At 40.7% G+C, this 13,986-nt stretch overlaps 1 long non-coding RNA gene across 1 annotated transcript; it reads right to left on the reverse strand.

Moving 5' to 3' along the window:
* Window positions 1-2,927: 2,927 nt before the first annotated feature.
* On the reverse strand, window positions 2,928-13,747 carry LOC116597202. The gene is made up of 3 exons (XR_004288495.1): window positions 13,734-13,747; window positions 6,490-6,492; window positions 2,928-3,013 (listed from the first exon to the last, which is right to left on the reverse strand). It is a non-coding gene; the product is annotated as an uncharacterized LOC116597202 (long non-coding RNA).
* Between the last annotated feature and the right edge of the window lie 239 nt (window positions 13,748-13,986).

The raw sequence follows: 13,986 nt of genomic DNA on the forward strand, positions 1-13,986 counted from the left end.
CAATCTACACATTTAATGCAATTCCTATCAAAGTACCATCCATCTTTTTCAAAGAAATGGAACAAATAATGCTGAAATTTATATGGAACCAGAAAAGACCTCGAATAGCCAAAGGGATATTGAAAAAGAAAGCCAACGTTGGTGGCATCACAATTCCGGACTTCAAGCTCTATTACAAAGCTGTCGTCATCAAGACAGCATGGTACTGGCACAAAAACAGACACATAGATCAATGGAACAGAATAGAGAGCCCAGAAATAGACCCTCAACTCTATGGTCAACTAATCTTCGACAAAGCAGGAAAGAATGTCCAATGGCAAAAAGACAGCCTCTTCAATAAATGGTGCTGGGAAAATTGGACAGCCACATGCAGAAAAATGAAATTGGACCATTTCCTTACACCACACACAAAAATAGACTCAAAATGGATGAAGGACCTCAATGTGCGAAAGGAATCCATCAAAATCCTTGAGGAGAACACAGGCAGCAACCTCTTTGACCTCAACCGCAGCAACATCTTCCTAGGAACAACGCCAAAGGCAAGGGAAGCAAGGGCAAAAATGAACTATTGGGATTTCATCAAGATCAAAAGCTTTTGCACAGCAAAGGAAACAGTTAACAAAATCAAAAGACAACTGACAGAATGGGAGAAGATATTTGCAAATGACATATCAGATAAAGGACTAGTGTCCAGAATCTATAAAGAACTTAGCAAACTCAACACCCAACGAACAAATAATCCAATCAAGAAATGGGCAGAGGACATGAACAGACATTTCTGCAAAGAAGACATCCAGATGGCCAACAGATACATGAAAAAGTGCTCCATATCACTCGGCATCAGGGAAATACAAATCAAAACCACAATGAGATATCACCTCACACCAGTCAGAATGGCTAAAATCAACAAGTCAGGAAATGACAGATGCTGGCGAGGATGCGGAGAAAGGGGAACCCTCCTACACTGTTGGTGGGAATGCAAGCTGGTGCAGCCACTCTGGAAAACAGCATGGAGGTTCCTCAAAATGTTGAAAATAGAACTGCCCTATGACCCAGCAATTGCACTATTGGGTATTTACCCTAAGGATACAAACATAGTGATCCAAAGGGGCACGTGCACCCGAATGTTTATAGCAGCAATGTCCACAATAGCCAAAATATGGAAAGAACCTAGATGTCCATCAACAGATGAATGGATCAAGAAGATGTGGTATATATACACAATGGAATACTATGCAGCCATCAAAAGAAATGAAATCTTGCCATTTGCGACAACATGGATGGAACTAGAGCGTATCATGCTTAGCGAAATAAGTCAAGCAGAGAAAGACAACTATCATATGATCTCCTTGATATGAGGAAGTGGTGATGCAACATGGGGGCTTAAGTGGGTAGGAGAAGAATAAAGGAAACAAGATGGGATTGGGAGGGAGACAAACCATAAGTGACTTTTAATCTCACAAAACAAACTGAGGGTTGCTGGGGGGAGGGGGTTTGGGAGAAGGGGGTGGGATTATGGACATTGGGGAGGGTATGTGCTTTGGTGAGTGCTATGAAGTGTGTAAACCTGGTGATTCACAGACCTGTACCCCTGGGGATAGAGTATTATGCCTCCATCAGAAAGGATAAATACCCAACTTTTGTAGCAACATGGACGGGACTGGAAGAGATTATGCTGAGTGAAATAAGTCAAGCAGAGAGAGTCAATTATCATATGGTTTCACTTATTTGTGGAGCATAACAAATAGCATGGAGGACATGGGGACTTAGAGTGGAGAAGGGAGTTGGGGGAAATTGGAAGGGGAGGTGAACCATGAGAGACTATGGACTCTGAAAAACAATCTGAGGGTTTTGAAGGGACGGTGGGTGGGAGGTTGGGGTACCAGGTGGTGGGTATTATAGAGGGCACGGATTGCATGGAGCACGGGGTATGGTGCAAAAATAATGAATACTGTTATGCTGGAAATAAAAAATAAATAAAAAAATAAAAAAATAAAAAAAAAATAAAAAATAAAAAAAAATAAAAAATTTAAAAAAAAATCTTAAAAAAAAAAAAAAAAAAAAAAAAAGAGAGAAGCTATTTGTAAGTGACATATATAATAAAGCGTTAATATCCAAAATATATAGAGAACTTATAAACTCAACACTTAAAAAATGAATGATTTAATTAAAAATGGAAAGAAGACATGAGTAAACATCTTTCCCAAGAAGAGACACACAAAAATATGTTCATCATCATCCATCATCAGGGAAATGCAAATCAAAACTCCAATGAGATACCACCTCACACCTGCCAGAATGGCTAAAATCAACAACACAGGAAACAACAGGTGTTGGTGAGAATGTGGAGAAACAGGAATCCTCTTGCACAGTTGGTGGGAATAAAAACTGGTGCAGCCACTCTGGAAAACACTATGGAGCTTCCTCAAGAAGTTAAAAAAAATAGAGGGGAGACAAGATGGCGGGGAAGTAGGAGGAGGTGCCTTTACAACCTGTACCCTAAAGTGAACTGATTACCTACCAAAGAACTCCGATCACCCATGAAATCAACAGAGATCAGAATTATACACCTCTGGATCTCTACAGGGGCAGAAGATGCCAGTGGGCAGGTAAAGCAGAGTGGGAACGTAGGACTGTTATCAGAAGATAAACAAAAGGGGGAGGGGGCCACCAGAGGCGACTGATTGGAAAGTAATACCCCTAATACGAGAGTGCCCTGCATCTGGGGACAAGCATTAACTTGGAGACTGGTTGAAAGCACTCCAAAAGAGCAAAGGATTTTGGGGAGGAAATTGTGGGAATCCGCAGCTAGGGACAGGGGCTTAAGTCCCTGGACCCAGGACAGCCTCCCCTGGCGCTGAGCCAGAGAGAGTGCTGCAGAGAAACCAGGTGTTAGTCCCTGAGCCACCAGCGCTCCCGAGATTGCATGGGGTCTGGCTCCTGTGAGGGGCTGGGAGCCACGCCAGACAGCAGAACACCTAGCCCAGCTACACAGCCTGAGACACGTGTGCCCCTCCACCTTTCCTGAGAGAGGTGTGCAAAAGCCCACCCAGAGCTATTAGACCCGCGCCATTGTTTCACAGCCTGAGACACACACCCCAAACTCTCCCCTGAGAGAGGTGAGCGAAGGCCCAGCCTGGTGCTTTCGGACCTGTGCCCTGCTCTCAGAGCCTGAGATGTGCACCCGACCCACAGCCTCCCCTGAGAGAGATGCACACAAGCCAGGTGCTCTTAGACCCAGAAAGACCAGGCACTCCCAGCCCGGGCCAGAGGGAAAATCTCAGTGTGCGATAGCTACTTGGAACCTCTCTGGTGGTCTGGAGCTGCCCAGACAGCCGCCACTGCCGTAGTTTTGGGTACAAGCAGAAGATCCTGCGTCCCCAGGGACCGCAACTCAGAACCTGCTCTGCCAGCGGCCAAGGGGGAATTTATATGGGCTCTCTCTGAGAGCCCATATAAATCACTCTCTCCCTCTCTGAGAGGGAGGTCAGGGTACAGTTTGCTTTCCTCTAAACCTACAAAAACCATCAAAAGTGGTCAAGGCGAGAGGAAAAAAAAAAGTGAACAAACATAAAAACCTCCAGAGAACAAAAGCCTGAAAGAAACAGTTTCCTCAGAGCCCACCCCCTTGAGGGGGTGGAAAGACTTAACTCAGGGAAGATCATTGACTGAAAACCCAAGTGGCAGGCCCCTCCCCCAGAAAACCAACCAGGAAAGGAAAAAAAAAAAAAAAAGACGACAAGCAAACAACCACCACTACTTCATAGGACAACATTTATTTTTATTTGCTCCCACTATTCTGGCTCATTTTTTTAATAGAGATAATTTTTTAACCTATTTACGATCACAGTGAGCTGTCCAGTACATCAAATTCCATAATAACCTTCTAACCTGAACTTTTTGATACATACACCTGTGTTTTTCTTTTGCATTTCTATTTTTTAAATTTCTTTTTTTATTTTAATTTAGTTTAGTCTAGTTTATTCCTTTTTTATTTTTATTCTCTAATATTCATATAGAGTTAAACTTCAAAGTAATCCCCTTTCCCCAATCAATACTAGCCTTATAGGTAAACCAATTTTTAATCCCCCTTTGTCTTAGAAAGTTGAGTCCTTTAACAAAGATACATCCACGAAGAATCAAAACAACCTTCCTCACCCACACTGAGAATTTATAACCACTCTCCCATCTTTTTCTTCCACCAGTGTTTCTGTGTTTTTGTGTTTCTCCTGATAGTATATAAAACTTACACTTGGGGTTCTTTTTGACGAGGTTCTTCCTTTATTTGCATATATATATATATATATATATATATATATATATATATATATGTGTGTGTGTGTGTGTGTGTGTGTGTGTGTGTGTATATATATTCTTTTTTCTCTTGTCATATACTTTTATCAGTCTTCTTGTTTGTCTGTTTTTGTTTGTATACTTTATAAATCTTACCTTGGGGCCCATTTGGCCTGAAACTTCTCTTTTATCTTCCCTTTCTTGTCTCTCTCTCTCTCTATCTCTCTCTATCTTTTTCTTTCTCTTTTCTTTTTTCTCTCATTTGGGTGGGGAATCCTGATTGCTCAGAAGTGTTCTAGTGTGAACCTTGACTGCACCACGGTCGATACATCCATCTACATCTGTTGAGTCATCTCTCACCAAAATGACTAGGAGGAGGAATGCCCAACAGAAGAAAAATACAGAGGATGTATTTTTCACCCTTGCAGAGGGCTCTGCAACAGAGATAACGCCTATCAAAATAGACAATATGTCAGAAAGAGAATTCAGGCTACCAATTATCCAGGCAATAGCTAGGTTGGAGAAAGCCATGGATGACCAAATGGAATTGATTAGGGCTGAACTGAAAGCGACCAGAGATGATGTTCACAATGTTAGGGCAGAGTTAAAAGCTACCAAGGATGAGGTTCACAATGCTCTCAATGAGTTCCAATCTAATCTAAATTCTCTAATCTAAAGCTAGAGTAACTGAGACAGAATATAGAATTAGTGATCGGAAGGACAAATAAATAGAGAGAAAGGATCAGGAGGAAGCCTGGAACAAACAGCTTAGGAGACACAAAAACAGAATCAGGGAAACAAATGATGCCATGAAACATTCCAATGTCAGAATTACTGGAATCCCTGAAGGGGAGGAGAAAGAAAAAAGTCTAGAAGATATAGTGGAACAAGTCCTTCATGAAAATTTTCCCAATCTCGCGAATGGAACCAGCGTTCATGTACTAGAGCCTGAATGGTATCCACCCAAGATTATAGATTCAAAAAAAAATCAAGGCACCTGATAGTCAAATGGAGGAATCATAATTGTAGATATAATCTCTTGAAAGCCACTAGGACAAAGAGGCTCTTACTTACAGAGGAAAGCCCATCAGAATAACATCAGACCTGTCCACAGAGACCTGGCAAGCCAGAAAGGGCTAGCAAAATATATTCAGGGCGCTAAATGAGAAGAGCATGCGGCCAAGAATACTTTTTCAAGCAAGACTCAGATTCAAAATAGATGGAGAAATAAAGAGTTTCCAAGACCGGCAAGGCTTAAAAGACTATGCAACCACCAAGCTGACACTGCAGGGAATATTAAGGGGGGTTCTATAAAAGAGGAAAAATCCTAAGAATAGCATTGAACAGAAATATAGAGACAATCTACAGAAAGAAAGACTTCGAAGGTAACACGATGTCAATAAAAACGTATCTATCAATAATCACTCTCAATGTGAATTGCCTAAATGCACCCACAAAATGGCACAGGGTTGCAGATTGGATAAAACGACAAGATCCATCCATATGTTGTCTACAAGAGACCCATTTTGAACCTAAAGAAACACCCAGATTGAAAGTGAAGGGATGGAGAAGCATCTTTCATGCCAATGGGCCTCAAAAGAAGGCCGGGGTAGCAATTCCCCTATCAGATAAATTAGATTTTAAACTAAAGACTGTAGTCAGAGGGGAGCCTGGGTGGCTCAGCGGGTTAAGCTTCTGCCTTCAGCTCAGGTCATGATCCCAGGGTCCTGGGATCGAGACCCGCATCGGGCTCTCTGCTCAGCGGGGAGCCTGCTCCTTCCTCTGTCTCTGCCGGCCTCTCTGCCTACTTGTGATCTCTCTCTGTCAGATAAATAAATAAAATCTTTAAAAAAAAAAAAAAGACTGTAGTCAGAGATACAGAAGGACACTACATCATTCTTAAAGGGACTATCCACCAAGATGATCTAAAAATTGTAAATATCTATGCCCCCAATATGGGAACAGCCAATTACATAATAAAACTGTTAATCAAGATAAAAAGTCATATTGATATGAATACATTACTAGGAGTAGATCTTAACACACCTCTCTCAGAAATAGATCATCAAAGTAGAAAATCAATAAAGAAACAAGAGCATTGAATGACACATTGGACCAGATGGACATCATACGTATATGCAGAATATTCTACCCTAAAACAACAGAATACTCATTCTTCAAAAGTGCACATGGAACCTTCTCCAGAACAGACCACATACTAGTCACAAATCAGGACTCAACAGAAACCAAAAGAATAACATTATCTTCTGCATATTCTCAGATCACAATGCTTTGAAACTGGAGCTCAATCACAAGGAAAAGTTCCAAAGGAACTCAAACACCTGGAAGCTAAAGTCCACCTTGCTTAAGAATGCTTGGATCAACCAGGAGATCAAAGAAGAACTGAAACAATTCATGGAAACCAATGAGAATGAAGACACTACGGTCCAAAACCTATGGGATACAGCAAGGGGGAAATACGTAGCCATCCAAGTCTCTCTCAAAAAAATGAAAAATCCAGAACACACCAGCTGTCTCTACACCTTGAAGAACTGCAGAATCAACAACAAATCAAACCAACTCCACACATAAGAAGGGAAATAATCAAGATTAGAGCTGAGATCAATGAGGTAGAAAACAGAGATACAGTAGAACATATCAATGAAACTAGAAGCTGGTTTTTTTGAAACAATCAATAAGATTGATAAACCATTGGCCACACTAATCCAAAAGCAAAGAGAGAAAGCCCAAATTCACAAAATTATGAATGAAAAGGGAGCGATCACAACTAACACTGAGTAAGTAGAAACAATCATCAGAAGTTATTATCAACAGTTATATGCCAATAAGCTAAGCAACCTAGATGAAATGGATGCATTCCTGGAAAACTATAAACTCCTAAAATTGAACCAGGAAGAATTGACAACATGAATAGACCAATATATAGTAATGAGACTGAAGCAGTGAGCAAAAAACTCCCAAAAACAAGAGCCCAGGACCTGACGGATTCCCAGGGGAATTCTACCAAACTTTCCAAGAAGAAATAACACCTCTTCTCCTGAAGCTGTTGCAAAAAATTGAAGCAGAAGGAAAACTTCCAGACTGTTTCTATGAAGTCACCATTACCCTGACCCCAAACCAGGCAAAGACCCTACCAAAAAGGAGAATTTCAGACCAATATCACTGATGAATATGGATGCTAAGATTCTAAACAAGATCCTAGAAAACAGGATCCAACAGCACATTAAAAAGATTATCCACCATGACCAGGTGGGATTCATTCCTGGGCTACAAGTATGATTCAACATTCGCTCCTGATTAAAACGCTTCAAAGTATAGGGATAGAGGGAACATTCCTGAACTTCATAAAATCTATCTATGAAAGACCCACAGAAAATATCATCCTCAATGGGAAAAAGCTTGCAGCCTTCCTTATGAGATAAGGAACACGACAAGGATGGCCACTCTCACCACTCTTGTTCAACATAGTATTAGAAGTCCTAGCAACAGCAATCAGAAAACAAAGACAAATAAAAGGTATCCAAATTGGCAATGAAGAAGGCAAACTCTCTCTCTTCGCAGATGACATGATTTTTTATATGGAAAACCCAAAAGACTCCACCCCCAAACTACTAGAACTCATACAGCAATTCAGCAATGTGGCAGGATACAAAGTCAATGAGCAGAAATCAGTGGCTTTCTTATACACTAACGATGAAAATACAGAAAGGGAAATTAGAGAATCGATTCCAATTACTATAGCACCAAGAACCATAAGATATCTGGGAATAAACCTAACCAAAGAGGTAAAGGATCTGTACTCGAGGAACTACAGAACACTCATGAAAGAAATTGAAGAAGACACAAAAAGATGGAAGACCATTCCATGATTTTGGATCGGAAGAATAAACATTGTCAAAATGTCTATACTACCTAGAGCAATCTATACTTTTAATGCCATTCCGATCAAAATTCCACCAGTATTCTTCAAAGAGCTGGAGCAAATAATCCTAAAATTTGTATGGAATCAGAAGAGACCCCGAATCGCTAAGGAAATGTTGAAAAACAAACATAAAACTGGCGGCATCACATTACCTGATTTCAAGCTTTACTACAAAGTTGTGATCACCAAGACAGCATGGCACTGGCATAAAAACAGACACATAGATCAGTGAAACAGAGTAGAGAGCCCAGATATCGACCCTCAACTCTATGGTCAATTAATCTTCGACAAAACAGGAAAAAACATACAATGGAAAAAGGACAGTCTCTTCAATAAATGGTGCTGGGAAAACTGGACAGCTATATGTTGAAGAATGAAACTCAACCATTCCCTTACACCGTACACAAAGATCAACTCAAAATGGATAAAAGACCTCAATGTGAGACAGGAATCCATCAGAATCCTAGAGGAGAACATAGGCAGTAATCTCTTCGATATCAGCCACAGCAAATTCTTTCAAGGTATGTCTCCATAGGCAAAGAAAACAAAAGCGAAAATAAACTTTTGGGACTTCATCAAAATCAAAAACTTCTGCACATCAAAGGAAACAGTCAAGAAAACAAAGAGGCAACCCACGGAATGGGAGAAGATATTTGCAAATGACAGTACAGACAAAAGGTTGATATCCAGGATCTATAATGAACTCCTCCAACTCAACACACAAAAAACAGACAATCATTTCAAAAAATGGGCAGAAGATATGAACAGACACTTCTTCAATGAAGACATATAAATGGCTCTCAGACACATGAAAAAATGTTCATCATCACTAGCCATCAGGGAGATTCAAATGAAAACCACATTGAGATATCACCTTACATGAGTTAGAATGGCCAAAATTAGCAAGACAGGAAATAACATGCGTTGGAAGGGATGTGGGGTAAGGGGAACCCTCTTACACTGTTGGTGGGAATGCAAGTTGGTGCAGCATCTTTGGAGATCAGTGTGAGATTCCACAAGAAATTAAAAATAGAACTTCCCTATGACCCTGCAATTGCAGTCCTGGGTATTTACCCCAAAGATACAGATGTAGTGAAAATAAGGGCCATCTGTACCCCAATGTTTATAGCAGCAACAGCCACGGTCGCCAAACTGTGGAAGAACCAAGATGCCCTTGAATGGACGAATGGATAAGGAAGATGTGGTCCATATACACTATGGAGTATTATGCCTCCATCAGAAAGGATGAATACCCAACTTTTGTAGCAACATGGATGGGACTGGAAGAGATTTTGCTGAGTGAAATAAGTCAAGCAGAGAGAGTCAATTATCATATGGTTTCATTTATGTGTGGAGCATAACAAATAACATGGAGGACAAGGGGAGTTAGAGAGGAGAAGGAAGTTGGGGGAAATTGGAAGGGGAGGTGAACCATGAGAGACTATGGACTCTGAAAAACAATCTGAGGGGTTTGAAGCGGCAGGGGGTGGGAGGGTGGGGGAACCAGGTGGTGGGTATTAGCTAGGGCATAGATTGCATGGATCACTGGGTGTGGTTCAAAAACAATGAATACTGTTATGCTGAAAATAGATAAATAAAATTTTTTTTAAAAAGAAGTTAAAAAAATAGAAAATTTCTCCTCCCTGATCTCTGCCGTCTTCTACTTGCCCATAGAATTTGAAGCTCAGTACATTCCAGATCTGACAAAGCACCCTGCACTCCTGAAACAAATTGCTCTCTGGAACCAACAAATTAGGTTCTGGAGTAAACTATTGAACTTTACTCTTGAAACAGAGTGATTTATACTCTTTGCTAAAGAAAAATATCAATGTATCTTTTGGCTTCCCAAGATGATTTAAATTTCAACTTAGTTTCAACCTAGGACAGGAGATAAAAACAACAACAACAACAACAAAAACTACTGAAGAAAGTCTTTATTTACTTAGGATGCTAGCTAGGATAAAGGGTTGCCCTATCTGCTGCCTGTTCACCCATTGCTCTTACTGTACTTGGATATCAATTCTGCTTTGGCAGCCATAGCCTCTGAAAACAGGACTAACCTTCATGGAAGCACCAATGAGAAGTTGTGCCTTGTGACTTTGGTCCTCTTTTCTACCTGGAAGACAGAGAGAAATGACAGGGCAGATGCAGAGCTGATAGCAGTGGACTGGGCACAGTTCACCCACTCTGTCTTTGAGGGCTGAGGGCACCTTTCCGTTCTCAAATCAAGCAGTCAACTGGAAGGCAGGGGTTTAGAGCTGAGAGCTGAACAAAGCTTTGGCAGCCTCTCAGGACACTGGGAGAGAAAGTACAGCTCAGGACAGATGAGGATGAGGTGGCCTGGTGAGCACCATGGGCATTCTGCCATGTCTCCCCAAGGGACATACTGCCCAAGAAATTGGTCACCCTGCAAAAACTGAATCCCAGCTTCTAGTTCATTCAGATTTAGGTGATTTTTCCCTGTGCTAGAAGCCCACCAGAAACAAACAAATCTTTTCTGGAGGACTATAACCTCATCCAGAGCCTTAAATTATATCTATGATTTTATGACACACTATTATGGCCTTCAATTTATTTTTTCTCTAGTTTACTCACTTTTATTTTTAGTTCACTGAAAATTATTTTTTAAGTTTTTATTTGAATCCAATTAGTTAATATTAATTTCAGGCATACAGTATAGTGATTCAACACTTCCATACATCATTCAGTGCTCATCACAACATGAGCACTTCTTAATCCCCATCACCTATCCCCCACCCATCTCCTGCCTGCCTCCCCTCTGGTAACCCTCAGTTTATTTTCGATACTTAACCATCTGTTTCTTGAGTGTTGACTTTGAGGAGTTCTTTAAAGATCTTGGGTATCAGCCCTTTGTCTGTACTTTCATTTGCGAATATCTTCTCCCATTCTGTGGGTTGCCTAATTATTTTGTTGACTATTTCCTTTGCTGTGCAGAAGATTTTTATGTTGATGAAGTCCCAAAAGTTCACTTTTACTTTTGTTTCATTTGCCTTTGGAGTCATGTCTTGAAAGAAGTTGCTGTGGTCAGTGTTGAAGAGGTTACTGCTTATGTTCTCCTCTAGGATTTTGATAGATTCCTGCCTCACATTGAGGTCTTTTCTACATTTTGAGTTTATCTTGTGTATGGTGTAATAGAATGGTTGTTTCATGCTTTTATACATAGCTGTCCAATTTTCCCAGCACGATTTATTGAAGAGACTGCCTTTTTTTCTACTGTATATTTTTTCCTGCTTTGTTGAAGATTATTTGACCATTGAGTTGAGGGTCCTTATCTGGGCTCTCTACTCAGTTGCACTTATCTATGTGTCTTTTTTTGTGCCAGTGTCATGCTGTTTTGGTGATCTGATGAATGGATAAAGAAGATAAGGTCCATATATACAATGGAATATTATGCCTCCATCAGAAAGGATGAATACCCAACTTTTTTACCAACATGGACAGGACTGGAGGAGATTATGCTGAGTGAAATGAGTCAAGCAGAGAGAGTCAATTATCATATGGCTTCACTTATTTGTAGGACATAAGGAATAACATGGAGGACATTAGGAGAAGGAAAGGATAAATAAATTGGGGAATTTGGAAGAGGAGACAAACAACGAAAGACTGTGGACTCCAAGAAACAAACTGAGGGTTTGGGAGTGGAAAGGGGTGAGGGGTTATGTGACCCTGGTGGTGGTTGTTAAGGAAGACGAGTATTGCATGGAGCAGTGGGTGTGGTGCATAAACAATGAATCTTGTAACATGGAAAAAATAAATTAAAATTAAAAATAAAAAAATAAACACACACAAATATACAAAAAGAAGGGGGGGGGTCTCTTTCTTTGTTTGCCTCTCTCTTACTTCCCCCACTTTGCTTATTTGTTTTGTATCTTAAACTCCACATATGAGTGAAATCATATGCATTTGTCTTTCTCTGATTGACTTATTTTTCTTATACTCTCTAGCTCCATCCATTTCATTACAATGGAAATATTTCATTCTTTTTCATCACTGAGTAATATTACATTATATATATACATACATATTTATACACACACACACACACACACACACACACACATCTTCCTTATCTATTCATCAGTTAATGGACATTTGGACTATTTCCATAATTTGGCTAATACTGGTAATGTTACTATAAACATCCAGGTGCATGATCCCTTCACATCAGTATTTTTGTATCCTTTGGGCAAAAACCTAGTAGTGCAGTATACGGATCATAGGGTAGTTCTACTTTTAACTTTTTGAGGAGACTGCACACTGTTTTTCTGGTGGCTACAGCAGTTTGCACCCCCACTAACAGGCCTCCAATTTAAAAAAATGCAAAAGAAAAAAGAAAAAAAAGGAAACGAAGAGCTTCTTGTAGCAAAAGGAGGGAAAAAACACTAGAAACACAACACTGGATATCTGTAGATCAGAGTCATCAGAAATGGGTATTAAAATAGTTGTGATTAATATGTTCAATAAACTAAATGATAGAGAATTTTAGCAAAAAACATGAAAAATCTAAATTAATATGGAATAACAGAAATAACTCAATAAATGGCAGTTTAAGTATAATGAAGAAAGAATTCACAAACTGAAAGATGTATCAGAAAAATATATCTAGATGAAACCACAGAAGATGGAAAATGCACAAACAAGCATAAAGGATATGGAGACATGGTGAATAGTCTTGCATGTATGTAATCCTAGTAAAAAATAAGAAAATATAGAGATAACCTTCAACAGAACAACATTAAGAACTGACAGAAAATCTCTTGAAAGCAATGTAAGCCAGCAAGAAATAGTGCAGAAAAAAAAAAAAACTGCAAACTTACTCCTCTATACCCTGGAAAAATATCCTAAAAACAAAGAATTTTGGGGGGGGGAGACAAGTTAGTGGGGAAGTAGGAGGAGGTGCCTTTTCAACTGTACCCTAAAGTGAGCTGATTACCTACCAAAGGACTCCAATCACCCATGAAATCAGCCTGAGATTAGGATTATACACGTCTGGATCTCCATGGGGGCAGAAGACACCAGTGGGCAGGTAAAGTGGAGTGGGAATGTCAGACTGATATTGGAAGATAAACAAAAGGGGGAGGGAGCCACCAGAAGCTACGCATTGGAAAGTAGTACCCCAATATGAGAGTGCCCCGTGTCTGGGGACCAGCATTAACTTGGAGTCTGGTTGAAAACACTCAAAAAGAACAAAGGATTGTGTGGAGAAATTGTGGGAATTGGGGAGGTTAGGGACAGTGTCTTAAGTCTGCTGACCCAGGACAGCCACCCCTGGCATTGAGCCAGAGAGAATGGGGGGAGAAACCAGGTCTTGGTCCATGAGCTGGAGCGCATCTGAGAGCACGGGCTTTGGGCGGGGGGGGGGAGCGTCCAGCACCCATGAGGGGTTGGCAGCCTCACCATCAAGCAGAAACACAGACTTTTTGCAGTCCCCACTCATGCACCATGCTGTGCTATCAGAGATTGAGTTGCGCCCCACACCCTCCCCTGAGAGAGGTGCGCATAGGCACCAGCTCTGCGCTCTCAGACCAGGAAAGACTAGGCACTCCCAGCTCGGGCCAGCAGGAAAATCTCAGTGTGAGATGACTGCTTGGAACCTCTCTGGCAGTCTGGAGCTGCCCAGATAACCCATGCTGCCGTGGTTTTGGGTACAAGCTGGAGTTCCTGTGTGCCCAGGGATTGTGACTCAGAATGTGCTCTCCCAGTGGCTGAGAGGGAACTTATGTGCTCTG

Source organism: Mustela erminea, chromosome 8, assembly GCF_009829155.1.
Source record: "Mustela erminea isolate mMusErm1 chromosome 8, mMusErm1.Pri, whole genome shotgun sequence".
NCBI lineage: Eukaryota > Metazoa > Chordata > Mammalia > Carnivora > Mustelidae > Mustela > Mustela erminea.